Source organism: Arachis ipaensis, chromosome B02 (genome assembly GCF_000816755.2).
Source record: "Arachis ipaensis cultivar K30076 chromosome B02, Araip1.1, whole genome shotgun sequence".
NCBI classification, from domain to species: domain Eukaryota; kingdom Viridiplantae; phylum Streptophyta; class Magnoliopsida; order Fabales; family Fabaceae; genus Arachis; species Arachis ipaensis.
Window position 1 is genome coordinate 85,339,975 of NC_029786.2, and position 14,973 is coordinate 85,354,947.

Below are 14,973 nucleotides of genomic sequence, written 5' to 3' on the forward strand. Positions count from 1 at the left end.
AACCAAGTGAAAAAAATAAAAGAGCAGAAAAGAAAAAGAAAAGAAATTAAGTTTTTAACAGCAAGAGATGACAAACCACCTCTGGCGGCTGGTGCCAAAGGTGAACCTCATCAGTTCCGGTACCTCCAGATCCTATCTTTGCCAACCCCTTGGATTCTACTTACCACCGGGGATTCCCCTATCCTTACTGTAGGAACATACTGAGGCTAAAGTAGCCGCAGTCTTTGTCTTTGAGTAAGTTGCTATTGAGCTCAGCCCCTGGTAACATACTAAAGAATCATATCCTGAGGACTAAAGAAAAGCTGCCTTGGAATTGAATCTGAAACTTTGAAATAAAGGCCTGTGAGAATTTCTTCTTTTAGAAGCTAGGAGATCTTTAGTCTCTGCAAACCTCACCACTTCGTCAGCAGGTGATAACTGCCATCTTTTTAGGTTTTTAAACCATCAGGACAGAATGCTTTTAGCGGCAAATAGAACGAAGCAGACAATATAACGCAATCTATCAATTGTTGAGCTAAACCAGCCTTTTACCCTAAAGAATATTTCCAACTAACTGGATTTAGGGATTTCTTTCTTTCCGGGGCATATCCGCCCTGATCTTCCCGACTGAACTCCTATAGACTCAAGAGAAGCTGTAGGCCTTACTGAGCTAATTCAGTAAGCTATTCAAGCTCCTAGACCTCCGTCTGCCTAGTCCTGTCCTCAATAGATGACTTCCGCTTTAGGACTTCTCGGAGATTAATCGATCTATCTTAGTTATGACCGGAGACAGATCGGGACAAGCTGCATCCTATTAAGATTTAGATGTTTTAGTTAGGGCGGAAAGCTACCTATCTTCTTCTGTCCTTATCTTCCATGCTAAATCTGAGATCGATTCCTGAAGTGACTTTGAAACATAAACATCATCAAATACGGCTACTGAAACTGCTAAATCAACAGATTCTGCTACTGAATCAGCTACTTCCGAATCCATGTGATGAACTGAAACTGAGTCTGATTCCACTTCTTTCCTTTCCACTTACTCGTAACAGGCTTCTTTACATTACGGTGAGGCGCGACATTAGCTTCTCTCGGGATAGGCTCAAAACGAATATCCCAATCCCTTCTTAACTTCAACTCAAAGATTAGTTGTATCACTTCTTTTTCAAGATGCCAGAGTGGAACTTGCCAACCAGTCACTAGCTCAAAAGCTGCTGCGCAATCTGTGTCACAGACAATAAGCTTAAGACCCGCCTCCCAAGTCCAAGCCAAACCTTTCCATATACTCCACAACTCCATCTTGATGACACTAGATCCAAAGGAATTTCCTGAGCATCCCATTACCCATTGACTGGAGCTATCGCGAATTACCTACCCAAAACCAGCACAATCATCCCCCAAGTTCACACTCCCATCACAATTTAACTTTCAAGCACCAGGTTTTGGCAGAGACCAAGACAGAGGTTTTAATCCCTGGATGCAACACACTCGATTATGAGTTGTATATTCAAAATCCACCATCCACCTGCGAGCCTTGTATGCAATTGACCCAGGAGATCCAAAAACTCCCTGAAAATTATCAATATTTCTGTCTTGCCAAATTGACCATATTATATCTGCAAATTTGGAACAACCTTCATTGAGGAGGCCATGCTTGAACCAATCATGCACCTCGTGAGAGCCAAAGAAACACACATCAAAAAAACTAGAGAAACCCAAACTGAGCGCACAACTTCACAATCCCAAAAATAATGCAGAATTATCTCCGGAAGTTGATTGCAACGTGTACATAAGGATGAGGAGGAGAGATGTCGCCGAAAACGTAGATATTGAGTTGGTATAGCATCATGCAGGCAAAGCCACACTAGGAGCCTCAACTTTTCAGGGACACGCGCCTTCCAAAGCCAAAGCCAATTGATATTCCTATCCCAATTCAACTTATTCTGAATTAACCATAAATATCCTTGTTTAGCAGAGTAAAAAGTGTGTTTCCAACTCCAACCCAAATCACGACCAGAAGCCGAAATATGCACTAAACTAAGAATGTCTTCCCTTAAGTCCCTAGGAAGAAAAGAGTAAATCCTCTCCAAATGCCAAACTCCATCACGGTAAACATCTTTAATGGTCAAATCAGCCTCACAGATATCAAGAAATTCAACTCTCGCTCCTACTGGCCTAGAGTGCAACCAAGAGTCAAACCAGAAATTCTTAGAAAGAGATCTCACTTTCCAAACAAATCCTTCCTTTAATACGAAAGCTGTGTGCACAATAGACTTCCATATATATGATGAAGAACCCATTGCTTTAACTGCAAATAGGTTTCTATTCTGGAGGTATTTCTGAAGCATAATTTTGACCCACAGTTTCTCTTGATTCATCAAAATTTGCCAAACTAGCTTTCCTAATAAAGAAAATTGACCAACCGCGACTCCCGCAAAGCAAGACCTCCAAAGTTGTTTGGAGTCGTCAAAACTCTCCAAGATGCTGATGGAAAAAGGCTTACTTGCATCCTATAAATAGGTATAAAAGATAAAACTGATTTAGCAAGGCAAATCCGACCAGCTTTATTAAGGAAGCAACCTTTCCAAGATGCTAGCCTATTAGTAAGCTTATCAACCACATCATTAAAACCAGCTTTAGTAACTCTGCCATGCTTGAGGGGGACACCAAGGTATTTTCCCAAAGAATTAGCAAAGCGGATAGAAGAAATACCAGTGAAGAGATCCTTGCGTTGTCTAGAAACATTCATAGAACAGATAGCACGAGATTTGTCAAAATTCACCTTCATACCAGATGCTCTGCAAAAGGTGGCCATAGTGTCCAAAATATGAAGCACTTGAGATTTTTTCGCTTTGCAAAAAAGGATAAGGTCGTCTGCAAAAAGGAGATGGGAGATTACAGGACCTCTCCTAGACGCAGTCACTGGTTTTCATCTACCAACCTCCACTTTCCTAGCAATGAGGCAACTCAACCTCTCCATATAAATAACAAATAAATAAGGAGACATAGGGTCTCCTTGCCTCAAACTCCTCTTTGGCTGAAAACCATCCAACTGGTTACCATTCCACATTAGAGAAAGGGAGGAAGACTTTACACATTTCATAATAAGAGAAACAATAGTACCTGGAAAGCCAAACATTAGGAGAGATTGCTCCAAAAACTCCCAGCTTACCCTGTCATAAGCCTTTTCTAGGTCAATTTTAAAAGCAATAATACCTTTCTTTGATTTGGTTTTCTTCATAAAATGGAGAACTTCCTGGGTTACAATGATATTGTCTGGGGCACCCCTTCCAGGAATAAACCCTCCCTGCAGAGGGCTAATGATATCTTGTAGAAAAGGTCGTAACCTCTCCACAACCACCTTAGTTATAATCTTGTAGATGACATTACAGAGGCTGATAGGACGAAACTCTTTCATGCGAGACAGGTTATCAACTTTAGGAATCAGCACCACCAAAGTGTCAAATAGAGCACTATCCAGATCAAACCCAGCGAAAGCCTTCTTAACAAGTTCCCAAACCTCTGTACCAACCATTTTCCAATATTCCTTGAAGAAAAAAGCCTGAAAACCATCGGCACCTGGGGCCTTAAAAGAGTTCATGCCCATAACTACCTTCCTAACCTCTTCTTTAGAAACATCTCTTGTGAGACTTTCAATAGCCTCACGAGACAAAGAAGGTAATTCCTGATCCTCCATCACATCAAGGTCTACCTGTTCCACATTGCAAAAAAGATCTCTATAAAATCCAATTGCATAGTCTTCGAGTTCTTGCGGATCAGTACTCCATCTTCCTTCCTCCAAAAACAACCCCTGAACCTTGTTACGCTTCCTCCGCATAATGGTTTGCATATGAAAGAACTTAGTATTCCTATCTCCAAATCTGACCCAGTGCTCTCGGGATTTTTGATACCAAAACAACTCCTCTTGCATAAGCAGATTACTATATTCAGCCTGTAACTCCCTTTCTTCCTGTATATGGGATAAAGCATCAACTCTCTCTATTCTCTGTTGGATACTGGTCACATGCCTCTCCAATTTTCTCTTTTTTAAAAAAAATATTCCCAAAGACATATCGGTTAAAGGCCAAAGCATCATCTCTGACCTGAGAAAGGCAACGAATTGGATTGGGTCTACCCTTGTCCCAAGCACCCCTGACCACCGACGAAAAGCTTGGGTGATAAGACCAAGCTACTTGAAAATGAAAAGGTTTTACCCCGACTCTTCTATCATTACCTTGACATCGCACCATAATGGGACAGTGGTTAGAATACATCCTTGCCAAATTCTCCACATAGCTTTCCGAAAAATGAAAACACCAAGCATCAGTAGCCACAGCCCTATCCAGCCTCTTCGAGATGAACCGATTACCCTGCATATGTCTGAACTAAGTGTACAAAGATCCATGAGCTCCCAAATCAATCAAACCACACTCATCTAAGAGAGCTCCAAACCGCTTTGCCCTTCGAGAGACAAAGTTTCCACCTTTAACCTTAGATGAAAGGATGATCTCATTAAAATCCCCAATAGCTAATAAAGGACCTGAATAATTTCTGAAAAAATCTGTCAAAATCCTCCAAGCTTCTTCCCTTATGCTAGGAATGGGACTTGCATAAATCGCTGCACAGACCCAAGAGAAACCGCCATTCGAAAACTCAATACACACCACTTGCGAACTCGCTGCCACGACATTGCAAGATACTCCGGGCCATGCAGAAAGCACCTAAATACCTCCACTATGCCCCTGAGCTTCTTCAATATGAATAGGAGTATAACCTAATCCGTTCCAAAAGACAGCCACCTTTTGGAAAGCACAATGAGTCTCTAAAATGATAAAAATGTACGGATGAAAATTCTTTAAACAATATATATGATAAAGTATATATTATCTTTGATGTTTTCTAAAAATTTTAAAAATATTTTTAATGTTAAATTTGGGCTAAAGAATTTAAATATAGAAAAAAGATTTGTATTTTTTCTGGAAATGGACGTTTTTGGTGTATATACAGGTATGTGGATGTTGCAGAGATGCAGGTCCAACAAGCAGGTAACGTGCTCTCTCAGCATGCAGCCCACATGTTGAACACGTCCAAAATTTGAAACAACACGCAAGCTGCGTGTTGACACGTATCCAAATCGGAAGCAACACGCAAACTGCGTGTTGACACGTGGCGGCCATCCATCAACACGCATGATGCGTGATTCCTACGTGGCACGCAACTCGCAGGTTGCGTGTTGCACACATGACGGATGTTGGTTGGATGATTTAGCAACACGTAGCCTGCGAGGTGAGTCTTTTGCCTATAAAAAGCAAAGTTCGTAACCATTTTGCTTCATTCTGAGAGAAGAGTTTTTCTCCAAGATCGGTACGATGGAGGGCACAGCAAATATAGTGGTTTACCACAACAGTGAGGTCGTATGAAATACGTATGAGGGTGTGAGCTTTGTGTGTGAGAATATGTTTTCATTTGTCATTCCGTTCACTATAACGTTCGCGGAACTAAAGTACGGGCTTTGTCAAAGCATAGAGGTTGATATTGTAAAGAGGGTGACCAACATTCTCTACAAGAGTCCGGTTGTCTTTTTGGCGGCCTGATACAGTTTGAGGTTATGCCAATAGTCGACGAAACAAGTATTCAGCGGATGTTTTGTATTCACCAACAAACTCAGGTGCAACACCCGAGGATTGAGTTGTACATTGAGTTTGAGCATATTGTTGCAGATGAGGTTCAACATGACCCAGATGTGCAAGATGACAGAGTTGAGGTGTACTTGGGAATGAAGGATGATAGCGATGAGGAGTTCGAAGCTACGTACGAAGCCAGTGATGAGGACAAGGATGGCGATGGGGGAGGTGAGGCTGTGGCGGAAACTTTAGTGGTTCCATCCGCAGTTAGTCAACCGATGGACGTTCCACCCTTTATGCGTAGCTTGGATCTTAACACCATGCATGCACCGGAGTTTCCCGAATATGCAAACATAGGTACGTGAGTAGTGGGTAGTATGTTTACTTGATTTTGTTTTAGCGGATCAATGAACGACAAATTTGTTTTCTTATAGGTGTTGCTGATCTTGAGGATGGGGAGTTTAAGATTGGAATGGAATACAGTTAAAGAAAATCAGTCATTGCGGCAATTCATAGTTACACTATTTCCAGAGGATTCGATTACGTTGTTTATGAATCCGAGCCACAGACGTTCTATGCAAAGTGCAAGACTTACAGACGTGGGTGCGACTGGCTTATCCGAGCCAGCTTGATACAGAAGAAAGCCTGTTGGGAGATTCAAAGATACAGCGGGAGGCACACGTGTTCTGTGGGAACAATCTTAGTCTGTAAGTTGTACTGATGGCCCCGAATAACTCCATGTCCCTCTGTCGGACTGGATCGACCTCCGTCTGCCTGTCCCTTTGCTGGACCTGACCCACCTGTCGGGGCAGAAGGACCAGGGATATACTCGCCAACATGCTCCTGTGACGGCTCATTCAAGTCCAGACCGATTGGACCTTGCTGTGATGCATTCATACGACCCCGATCGATTCGAATATGCGACTCGATGCATACACTAGCTCGACTATCGGGTGTGGCCGGTGGATGGTGTCGATGAGACGAACCGTTGACCGATGCCCAGTGGGGTGCACGGACTGCTATGATGGGATGATTGGGATGTAGGCATCATCAAGACCAGGACCACCGCTATCAAGGAATCGATGGATGATATCGTAGTCCTCAAGAGATGGCTGTGCTGGTGAGAATGGGGGAATGTCTGCGATCCCGAATCCAACACTGCTGTGCTGGTTGTGATGTGATCTGTGACGACTCGACTGCCCATGAGATGGCTGGGAGCGATAATACGGAAATGGCTGAAACACTGCGTAAGGCTGAGGCGGTGGCTGCTGAGGTGGTGGCTGCTGAGGTGGCTGCTGCGGTGGATACTGTGGTGGGTGCTGATGAATGAATGCTGACTGCCTCAGGTACATCCCGTATGATCCATAGTACCAACTCCGGTAATCGGCAGACGGGGTGAAGTCGACAATTGGTTGCAGACCCCGATCTCGCAAATGACTGTTGCGGTGGTTACCCCATTGTTATATCCATTCGTCATGAATCCCGCGCCAGTCATGGTGCTGTACTCCGCGAAGAGTAATGCAATGCGTGTCAATTGGTAGGGGACTGTGCATATCCGTATTGGCGAACCACTCGGTCCGCAGGGAGCCGTTCGACACACTCGAACGACCTCAATGGCCCCACCGTGTCATAGACATCAAGGTGTGCGTATGGGTCCGCAACAATGATGATGCCGACATACGGCCTCCAGACAAACTGCAAACTTATTCGAGGAGCATTAGATTATTAATAATACTGTAAATCATAATAGGAAACCTCTAAACCCATATTCACCTCCTCCATAAAGTTGATTGCATGCCTAATAGACGCCTGAGTCCTATCTCGCCAAATTTTGGACCCGTGGATGATGACTCCGTCTGCAACATAGAAAATTATCCACATAGTTTGAATTAAACCTTGCCAGTAATCCATAAATAACATACACATTAAATTCCAATAAAATGATGACGGTTACCTACATGCCACTGGTATCTCAGCCGGCGCAAGCCGGTGTCGGGGAATCGGCGCCAGGCACGACATATGCTCCCACACCCAAGCAAACAACAAATCAAGTGGACTATCCATTTTCTTACAATCGTACCGTGATGCATGACACAGTGACCTATAAAGGTGCGCTAGACAAGCTGATCCCAACTGTAACTACCAATCTGATCAAAGTTCTGGAGCAGTGGTAGATACTTTGCGTGGGCATATGCCGTCGACTTATCCATGAAGAGTGTGGTACCCAGCAGACAGAAGATGTGACACCTAACATAGCGCATAACAGACTCCCATGTGTCCAAAGGCAGTGTGTCTCTAATATAGCGAACCCATGAAAGATTTATGTAATTCTTGGAGGAACTGCTCACTTGGGGTTCGCTAAGGCTCTGCATGATCAAGAAGTCGTGACTGCTATTGATCCAACCAGTCATAACCTCTCCGTCGATCGGTAGGCCGAATATGTATAACACGTCCTCCAGTGTCACTGTAACCTCACCGAACGTATGTGTCTCCAGCCGCCGCCACCTTTCCACAAGAGCAGCTAGCATCGTAGAATGTCTTCTGATCACTCCAATTCTCGAGAGCTGATAAAATCCGGTGGCCCATAAGGCTTGCTCAACATCCGGATGTCACGTCTCTGGTTGGTCAAGCTTACGGGACAAAAGATTCTTATTAGCCTCATAAAGTTTAACCACAAAAGGAATTAATTTAATAAATAGCAATACGAATAGAGGAGTGCTAAGGGGCCAGCAACTTTTGGTATTTGTAGTCATCAAATAGCCATCAATGATGATTTTAATGGTGTGAGATTAGTGTGAGATTTCATCCAATGGCTCATTTTTCCTTGCTAGTTACATGCTGGCCAAAATTTGGAAAAGTTGCTGGCCCCCTAGACTTTTCCATACGAATAAATTGATAACTTCTTATTACTCACATCTATATTCTTTGTTAGTTTCACTATAACATATAACTATATATTATTGGCTAACAAAATATATGTTTACAAAATATAAAATACCATATTCTAATAAATAATAAAAAATATATATTAATTTCAAAAAAAATAAACATTAATTATAATTTATATTAATATTTAACACTACACTTAGAATCATAATACCCAAATAAATAATAATAAACTACTAAATTAATGTTAACCAAATAAATACTAATACATTAAATAAAAATAACAAACTTATATAATTAGGATGTCCTAAATAATTGACCACATAATCTTCAAGAAACGTATAATTACGTACCATTTTGAGTATTCTAATTTCACTCTCAACCTTAAAATTAATTCAAAATCCTAAGTCTCAATGAGTGAAAATTCCACCCTCATCTCCCTCAACAATGAAAGGCAACCCTAAATCTCCAACCCCACCACCTCCTAACAATACATGAGCAATGAGCCCCATCACCCTCTTAATATAGACGGGCACGCTACCAACCTCCCCTCCCACCATTAATGACGCTTGTTCCCGGAGGGGGGCTTGCCTCCTTCATGCCGACACGGGGCAACACGCATCCCGCGTGCTGCTGCATGCTAGACAAGTGGCGCAACGACATCAACACGCAACTCGCGTGTTGCTGCATGGTGGCCAGATGGCGGAGCGCCACCAACACGCAACCTGCATGCTGCCTTGGTGGCATGCACGTGTCGTAGCGTCCTCAACTCGCATCCTGCGTGCTGCATGGTTGGCCTGCGTGATCCTTGGATGAAGACACATTCGCTTGATGAGCTGAGTATGTATGATTGCCTCTTGTATGGAGTAAGGTTGAGCTATGTATGGTTGCCTCTTGTATGTATGGTTGCCTCTTGTCTCTTGTCTCTTGCCTCCTTGCATGGACGACACGTCAGCACGCAAGCTGCGTGGTGAACAACACGGGATCTGCGTGTTGGCCAGCGTTTATGACGGCTCCACAATTCTAAAAATCACCCCAAACCCCAATATTTGAAAAAAACATCATTGCTTTTTTCATATAGAAAATAATTTTTGTTAAATTTGTTTCAATTATATTTTTAATATTTTTTATATATTTTAATTTTAGGGCTGTGCTCTGGTGATGAAGCTAAGTTGCTTCTTCATGTGATGAAAGTATGGTAGCATTTTGCTATGTGGCGTGTGGGGGCTGCAGAAGTGGGGACACAGCAGAACCTGCTATGACAGACACATTACTGTGGATGTTCCGAAATTGTAGGAAAATAGATCTTCTCAATTTTTTTAAATAATTGAGAGAGTAAAGTGTGATCTTTTATCATTTATTTTATAAGTTAAACTAAGAATAAATATGAGAGAGAGAGAAAGAGAGAGCAATAAAAGGTTAGAGATCACACTTTACACTCTCAATTTTTTTTTAACAATTGAAAACATCCATTCCCTAGTTGGAGTGGTTAGTTATGACTAAACTGAAGTGTTTAATCATTATTAGTAAATTGGCTTTTTTTTTTTTTGGGATATTCGGCTAGTTTGATGATATTTTTGGTATTGATCTAGTTGGCACAATGTGGGCTATGCATATAGATAGAAGAGAACTTCTATGGTGCTGATAGCAAAAATAAGCATGTGATGATGTCTTTGTGTGTCACTATAGAAATGCAACGCGTGGCTATTAATCTCATTGATTGTTACGGAGTAACTAATGAACTAAGTTCCCGTTTCTTATTTGAAAAAAAGTCTCATTTCTTGCAGCTAGTTATTAAGTATAATTATATGTTTAATTAAACGAGGTATTTGAGCTATTAGTTAAACAAGAAAATGAATATAAAATTCATGTAGTGTACTAAAAAAGTTACAAAAACTTACTTTATTATTTGATAGATGATGCTAGCAGCCTAGCATATATTGGAATATAATTGTGGAAAAATTTGAATTTTATTAGATACACATAGAGTTTATAAGACAAAATTGATTGATAATATTTATTAAATACTAACTACGTCAATTAACTAAGTTCCTCCCCCCCCTCCTCCCAAAAAAAGTTAGAACTTAGAAGTGAAATTTAAATCTATAATTTCTATTTTAGTATAGAGAGATTATGTCATTTGAGTTATAATTCGTTAACATTAACTAAGTTATTATTGAGTTAAATCAGGGAATCCATTTTTTAGCCAAAAATAAATTTTTATTTTAAATATTAAATATTAAATTTTAAATTTTAGAGTAAAGTATATTTTTTGTCTTCAAAATTTGCTAAACCTTTTAAAAATATACTATTTTATTTTGTTTCAGAATTTTTCGATTTACATCAAATATATCACTGATGATTAATTTGTCAAAAAACTTAAAAGACCAATTCAACAACAATTTTACAAGAAGAACTTTTAACATAAACAAATCAGACATAGTTATTATATATTATTGATGGATTAGTCCTAAAATTTTTAAAAATTTAGTTGTAAGGGGAATATTTGATGTATATTAAAACAAAATAAAATTTAGAGGTATTTTTAAAATTTTTGACAAATTTCAAAGACAAAAAATATATTATTCTAAATTTTAAATTCTAAAATTTAAATTATAAATCTTAAATTATAAGTATAAACTTTATATCCTCCTTAAAACAAGAGCTAAAAAATAATTTTATAATAAAATAATTAATATTAACTATTTAAAAATTTATTTTTTATATTTATTTTATTATTATATAAGAAAAATAATTACAACTGAATAACAAACACATTTAAAAATAGCTAATATTAAATAATCTACATAAATGAAAAGACATATATTTAAGTTCAAATCTGAATAAATTAAATATAATATTCTAATTTTATTCTTGAACAGAGACTTTTTTTAAAAATAAATTTAACTTTTTTATTATAATTGTTTATTATATTATTCTAATATATAAATAACATTTTTCTAACACTACAATTTTTTTCCTACTTATGATTATATTCATATTCATGTGTGTAATTTATTTATATATTATATACCATGCAGTAATTGTTAAACCAAAAAGAACCCTTTATTATTATTTAGTTAATTAAATAAATATTACCAACCAATTCTATCTTACATATAGATATATAGCTAATAATAAGATTTGAAAATTTCCATAATTATATTCTATACATCAACAAATAATAAAGCAAATTTTTGTAATATATTTTTGGTACAATACATGACTTTTATATTAATTTTTTTGTTACCACTACAACTTCTTACTAAATTTTTAATATGGTCCAAATATCTCATTTAGTTAATCATATAATTAACCTATAAAGAATGGGAGACCATCTTTTAAACAAGTAACGAAAAAATAACCTACTAGCTACTCCATATTCCGTAAAACCATAACAATGAGTGAGATTAATAGCCACGTGTTACATTTTCAGAGTAACTGTAAGACCCGGTTAATTAACGGTTAATTAACCTATAAATGAGAATTTATTCAAGAAAGCCAAAAAAAATGTGATTTTTATGGCTTAATATGATAGAAGAGATTGAGACGAGAATTTCGGTACCGATTTTATAGAAATCGGACCAAGATTGGACCGAACGGGCCAAACCGAGCCAACCGGACCCAAAGTGGGCCCTTGACCCAACTAAACTAAACCAAAACCCTAGTTTTCAGCACTCTCTCTCCTCACTTGAGACACTCACACGCTGAAAATGGAGGCCATGGAGGGAAGAACACTCTCTCAAGTTCTCTCCCTTGGTTGATCTTCAAACCACCATAACTTTTGATTTAGAGCTCCGATCGCCGCACCGTTTGCAGCCACGCGTTCACCGCGGATAGCTCTACAAAACCCATACAATCAATCTTGAGGTAAGTCACGTTTTGCTCTTCGAATTTCTAGCTTTGATTTCGAGTTTCATGAGCAAAAATGTTGAGATTTTGGGCTCTTTGATGTTATAGGACCCAACTCTCTTAAAGGAGAAGGTTAATCTTGTCTCCTTGGACCTTGGGTGTGGTAAGATTCTCAACCCTAGTGTAATTTGTTATTCTATGATGTTTGGGTATTGAGATGTTGTGTATGGGTATGATGATTGTGGCTTAGGTTGTGTATATGTGAATGTTGGGGCTTGATTGAGACCTTGGAAAACTTGAAAAAGGATTTTTGGTGGTAAAAATCTGTTCTTGGAGGGGTTAAAACCTAGAGGACTTGTGGACAAGTGGTTTGGAAGTGCTCCGGTTGAGCTTGGAAAATCGGCTAAGGTATGGTCTCGGTTTCTCGTATCTAATATGTAATGTGGTAGGAAATACTTAGGCTAGAAGCCCTAAGATAGGCATTGAATTGTTGATGTTGTTGAATGGTTGAGATATATGATGTGGTCATATATGTGATGATGATTATTGATGCCTTGATGGTATGATGTATGAGAAATATGCATGTTGTGATACATGCTTGATGAGTAATTGAGGTTGAATTGTGGGTGACACCATGTTGATGGTGAGTATGATATTGAGTATGTGTAATGATGGTTAATTGAAAGTGGTATCATGGGAGATTGGGATGAGAAAGTATGTATGACATGTTTTTGTGTTATCTCTTAGCCATTTGATTGAGAAGTGCTAAATTAGTGGCATGATGTTTTGCGAATTGTGGTGAAGTGTTGATGTGTGAGTTGAGGAGGCTTGATGTTGATATTGGTACATTTTGATTGATTTCAAAAAGGATTGAAATTGGCATGTTTTGGTTGATTTTGAAAGAGTTGAAAATGGCTTGTTTTGAAAATGGCACCTTGTGGTTTTGTATGAAAACATGGTTTTTGTGCATATTTTGACGAGACATAACTTGGATTACGGATCCCCGTTTTGTACAAAACTTATTTAGAAATTAAATTGGATCCGGGATGTCCATGCCGTTGGAAGAACGAGCGGAAAACGATTTAAAATGATAAAGTTATGTCCGTCGAAAGATTGGGGGTTGAATCTGTGAATTCTGCAGCTTTTAACTTAGAAAATTTTTAGTAGAATGACCCTCCGCGCGTAGGCGCACTTGGCGCGTACGCGCCGTTCTTCAAGAAAGCACCATCCACGCGTGCGCGTGGTGTGCGCGGGCGCGTCGATGCGCTGCACCAAATGCCCAGCTATTTTTCCGAGAGTTGTGCTAGAGTTGTGCCAGTTTTGTGCCTGGGGCGCAAGAGCACCCACGCGTACGCGTGGCTGACGCTTGCGCGTCGTTTGGCTATTTTTCAATCCACGCGTCCGCGCGTATGACGCTTGCGCGTCGATGAGTTTTGTGGCCATCCACGCGTGCGCGTGGAGTGCGCGTACGCGTACGCGTGGCCCTGTTTTCATCCCAAAGTTGATTTTTGAGTTTTAAAAGCCAAATTTCATACTTCTAAGCCTCCAATCTCACCACTTATGTCTTAAATCATTATAATATGCCTAGCAATGAGCTAGTGAATGTGGTAACTTGCGAATGAAGCAAGGGAAAAATGAATGATCAATGAGGATCAAGATGATTATGTGAGATGCGGAGGATGGCGGTGGAAGTGCTTGTTATGCCATGGTCCGAAGGGCCGTAATTGCTAATGAATTGGCTGGTTATGGATTTAACCGTGAGCCGGATGGCTGGATTATTACCGTGCTACGGCGGAACCATGATTATGGCTAAGTATAAATGCATATATGCTGTTGAATGAATTGTGAATGTTTGCACTTCCACCATCGGAGATGAGGATTTTCCTGGGAGGAAGCAGTGGCTAGCCACCACGTGCTCCAGGTTGAGACTCGAAGCTCTTTTGACCCTATGTCGTAAGTGTGGTCGGGCACTGTGAAAGCCCCGGATGAGCTCGCCCCCATAAATATTCACCAGTGAGGGTGATGGATATGGATCATGATTATGATCAAGTTTATGATGAGTATAACTCGAGTTGGGGATGCGCGACAGAGGGACAGTCCAATGGTTAGCTACCAGGACTTGTTGGGTTGGCTCTATAACCGACATATGATATCATCAGCCACTAGGGACAGGCATTCATCATATGCATACTATATGAATTGTTTGAGATTGCCTATTTGACTGCATATTACTTGCTAATTGTCTAAATGCCTTATCTGTTCTTATTTGTATATCTCTTGTTTGATTTAGCTGTGTTTGCTACATTATACTCCTGCTGGTGGTTGGGAGGTCTGAAGGAATTGGAAAGGGAAGTATTAGTTAGACTGAAGGATCTTTAGTCAGTTGCCACTTATGGTTTAGCTTGTTTATAAGCTTTGATATTATCTGGAGGAAGTCCTAGGATTGCCTTCGGCTTTCCTCTATTATTACATGTTATATATGGGGAACTGTTACCATGTTGGGGACCTCTGGTTCTCACCCATGCGGATTTTGTGGTTTTCAGATGCAGGACGCGAGGCTTCCCGATGAGGCATACTGGGAGCTTCTGAATGCGAAGGACTTTTGTGCTTTTGGGACTTTAGTTTGGTTTTT